Here is a 5,025-nt window from a genome sequence, read left to right on the forward strand (position 1 = left end):
AGACAGCAGCCTCTTTGACCTCAGCTGCAATAACTTCTTCCTAGAAGCATTGCCAAAGGCAAGGGAAGTAAGGACAAAAATGAACTACTGGGACTTCATCAAGATCAAAAGCTTTTGCACAGCAAAGGAAACAGTCAACAAAACCAAAAGACAACTGACAGGATGGGAAAAGATATTCACAATGACATATCAGATAAAGGGCTAGTATCCAAAATCCATAAAGAACTTATCAAACTCAACACCCAAAGAAAAAATAATCCAATCAAGAAATGGGCAGGAGACACAAACAGACATTTCTGCAAAGAAGATATCCAGATAGTCAACAGACACATGAAAAAGTGCTTAACATCACTTGGCATTAGGGAAATACAAATCAAAATCACAATGAGATACCACCTCACACCAGTGAGCATAGCTATAATTAACCAGTCAGGAAATGACAGATGTTGGCAAGGATGCGGAGAAAGGGGAACCCTCCTACATTGTTGGTGGGAATGCAAGCTGGTGTAGCCACTCTGGAAAACAGCATGAAGGTTCCTCAAAAAGTTGAAAATAGAGCTACCCTATGACCCAGAAATCACACTACTGGGTATTTACCCTAAAGATATAAATGTAATGATCTGAAGGAGCACATGCACCCAAATGTTCATAGCAACAATGTCCACACCAGCCAAACTACAGAAAGAACCTAGATGCCCATCAATAGATGAATGGATAAAGAAGATACAGTACACACACACACACACACACACACACACACAGGAATACTATGTAGCCATCAAAAGAAATGAAATCTTGTCATTTACAATGACATGGTTGGAACTAGAGGGTATTATGCTGAATGAAATAAGTCCATCAGAGAAAGACAATAATCATATGATCTCTCTGATATGAGGAATTTGAGAGGCAGGGTTGGGAGTTTGGGGGGTAGGGAAGGGAAAAATGAAACCAGATAGGATCAGGAGGGAGACAAATCATAAGACACTCTTAATCTCACAAAACAAACTGAGGGTTCCTGGGAGGTGGAGTGGTAGGAAGAGGATGGTTGGGTTATGGACATTGGGGAGGGTATGTGCTATGATGAGTGCTGTGAAATGTGTAAGCCTGATGATTTACCCCTGGGGTAAATAATACATTATATGTTAATAAAAATAATTTTTAAAAAATTTAATGTAGAGTTTTTAAAAGTAATTTTATTTATAAATTCTCATATTTTAAATTTCTCATTTCTCATTACAATATATTCTTTAGTATTTTCTTTTCTTGCTTCAGAGACTTGTCTCTAACATTTGTTTTTATTAGTACTGTTGAGTATTATAAAACACTGACATTAAATGTTAGTATTTTACCATGCAATAGAACCATATTTGTCTTGATTTGTACTAGCCACAGTCTTCTAATTATTTTATACATGTTGATTTTTAAATGAAAACTCCCTCCCTCACTTACTATTTTTTCTCCCATATTTCATTTACATTTTATATTTTTTGATACACAGTATTTATTCCCATTTGTTCTGATAGTTGTGACCTGAATTTCTTCTAAGGAACCACCCCATCATTCCATTACTCCCAATTTATCTACAAAGGTGGAGCTGACTCTACCCTCAATTCCTCCTATATCTGGGCAATGGCAGAATTGCATCAACCCAACTAAAGTAGATGGTTCTGTTATAGCTTAGGGACCCAAGAAAAACCAATTGTATAAATGATACATTTCCAAGTGATGCTAATTCCAGTATTTTTGCTATACTGACCTGGAAAGAGAATCTTACTCTTTTCTCTTTCCTGTTGTGTTTAGAGCTGTGTTGGTATAAATCTAATGCTATTAGCGGTCATCAGGCTACTGTATGAATCCTATCAGAGACAAAAGGTTATAGAAGAGAGAAAAACTTAGAGGTTCTAAGTGATAGGTCAGTCCCTAACAATGTCCTTTGAATCTCTTGAGTCAACGTGTACCTGGAACTGGGCTAACATCTGGAGTCAAGCCAATCCCTGAAGTTTTAGACAGATAAAGGAATTAAAATAGCTCTATTCAAATAGTGCAGTAACTGGACAAAATCCTACTATGGTTTCCTCTTTAATTCATAATAAAAGCCGAAGTTCTTACTAAGTCCTACAAGTTCTTACTAAGTCTTACTAAGCCCCACATCACTCAATTCTTTGTTATTTCTTGGATTTAATAAAATACCTATACTTGTATTTGTTGAGAAGTTGCTTTGGGTTTATATTAAATGGACAGAGAATGTCTTCCTTTGGCAAGAATTTTTGCATCCATGAAACTTTCTATGATTTTATTTATATAAGCAATCGAAGAATAGTGCATTTTTACTTGTGAAAAGTTCACACAAACATTCCAGGTTAGTAGAGCAAGATGTTATGATTCTAACTTTTAGAGAAGACTACCTGCATTTCATATCATATCATTTTTAAACTTTTCATGAATGTATATGTCTGTTTTTATTGATTGGTTTTTCTCCTGATTTTTCGTTTTTGTCCTTTTTCTGCTTCTTGGCATGTATAATAATTTTTGATTTGATGATAGATGTAGTCATTTTTATGTGGTTGACTGCTCAAATTTTCTTTTTTCAGAATATTACACTTTATTTTTGACAGACAGTTAAACTTGTAGATAAGTTTGGTTCTTCTGAGGCTTTTTTTTTTTCTAATCTGGAACTTTATTGTAACAAAATATAATTTTGTAAAGTTTTACAACTTATAAGAGAAAGAAAGTATGATTTGTGGTATTTTCCTTTAATTTTCTTCCAATTATAATACTAATACACTGCAGAAAAACTAGAAAATCTAAGAATATATGAGACAAAACCCACCAGTAACCTTACTATTAAAGATAAACATTGTTAATATGCTAGGATTTTTACATATATACATATATGTACATACATTTAAAAAATAGAGTTCAGTTATGTGGCATTTCTAGGCCTACATTTTAGTGTTTTTAAAAGCCTTTATAGGGAGGCTTTAGAGTTATTATTATTCTGGACTAGTTCAGATTTATCTTTTGTGTGTGTGTGTGTGTGGTACATTTTTCTTAATTTTATTTTTCCCGTGTTCCAAGATTCATTGTTTATGCACCACACCCAGTGCTCCATGCAATACGTGCCCTCATTAATACCCACCATCAGGGTAACCCATCCCCCACTCTCCTCCCTTCCAAACCCCTCAGTTTGTTTCCCATAGTCCATAGTGTCTCATGCTTCATCTCCCCTTCTGATTTACCACAATTCACTTTTCCTTTACTTCTCCTAATGTCCTCCATGTTAAGGCTTAACTCTCTGGAGGTCCTTATATCCTAAGTATTCATGGAGACTCTGTACTCCCACTTATAAGAACTTGAATGTCTCCCAGCTCTGTGTGATTTCTGGTAATCATTTAGCTTGCAACTATCTATTTAGTCTTTGATTGGACTTTGGAATTTCAACTTGTAAATGTCAGCTTAGTATTTGACAACAGATTCAAGGAGACCTTCTTGCAGACTTCAGGAAATCTCTCTGCATAGCTACCTCCCTTTCTTGTTCTGCACTCACTAATTCAATTTCAGCTACTTTAACTCCCTCCCCTCTGATTTCTGTCTTCTCAATGTAGCAGGATCAGTAGGGATCCATCTCCCTGACCATGGTCTAGAAAGTTTCTTCATGCAGAACCAGATCTGTTGTTATATTCACATTTGTTTCCATTTTCTCCATGTTGTAAGCCCTACAGTGACTACTGTCCAATGTCTGAAAGTAGTTGTTTAGAATTGTTTTTAGTTTTGTAATTGCACAGAGTGGTCTACAGAGTAAGTCTGGTTCCATGATGACAGGAAGAATTGATTTTTTCCAAATTTCAATATCAATAAACATATAAGTTTGTATTTCTTGTTTCCTTTTCCAACATTTAAAATTCACTTAAGGTTGTCTAAAGAGGACATTTAATTAAGTTAATACTTGCCCAATCATTTAAAATCTTCAACCATAAAGTTCAAGTATAACAATTTTCATATGCTCATTTTCTTAAGTCACCCTCTTTAGATTTCATGAGAAGCAACTCATAAAAGACACTTGCACATTTCAGTTGTTATTTTATATGTGAATTCTGACATTTTCCAATGCCTTTATATAGTAATACCTGACAGTTTGGGGCCATGTTCAAAGATTTTTGTTCTCACATAATACAAATAGTGGTAACATAATAAGACAAAGCTATACAAATTTCAGGGCAAGTATTTAAATTTTTTAATTAATCGAAATATGTTCCTTGGTTTGATTTTTTAAATAGCTGTATTATAAACACAGAAAAGATATAAGAAGTCACTTTCTTTTGATTTCTTGGTGGGTAAGGAAAAAATATGACTTCTAAATTTGAGATACGGTTTAAACAAAGCTGATAAAATGTTTGGCTTCCTTTTGGAACCTCTTCAAGGTCAGCAATTTGTTTTTTAGTGATCAACATTTGTTGGGGTTACTGCAGCCCATTAGATTTTCACTAATTTAGCAAACTTTGATTGACTTGTAGGGTTAAAAAGCTAACTCTGATTAACTTGTAGGGCTAAAATTTAGACATTTTTTTTCTTCATGTCCAATAAGTGCAGACATCAGGCAGAGGAAGTTCTAAAAGTCTCTGTGGTTGCTCCCTGGTTATTCCCATTTTAATTGTCAATTTTAGCAACGTGTGGTATTTTCCCCCAATGAAAATTTCGAACAGCTTGTTCCAATTCTTCTCTACTAACACATAGAGCTTCACCAGAATCACCCATGTCTTGAGTGGACTTATTCCATGCTATTTGTTATGTTGATACAAGAGGATTGACTGTCAGGAAGAGAAGAGTCATGGGAGAGCTGGGAGTCAGTCACCTCATAGTGCTTTGCAGCCCAGCTGTCATCCAGGCTGTTTTCCGTTGCCTGGCTCCCAGACCAGAGCACCATACTGATTCCTTTGAAAACTGATTTTTCCTTCAGTTGTTTTTTTTTTTTTTTTTCTACTTAGTATTCCTTCCCTCCCAAATTTGATTAAAGATGACGGAGAG

This window comes from Mustela nigripes, chromosome 1 (assembly GCF_022355385.1).
Source record: "Mustela nigripes isolate SB6536 chromosome 1, MUSNIG.SB6536, whole genome shotgun sequence".
NCBI classification, from domain to species: domain Eukaryota; kingdom Metazoa; phylum Chordata; class Mammalia; order Carnivora; family Mustelidae; genus Mustela; species Mustela nigripes.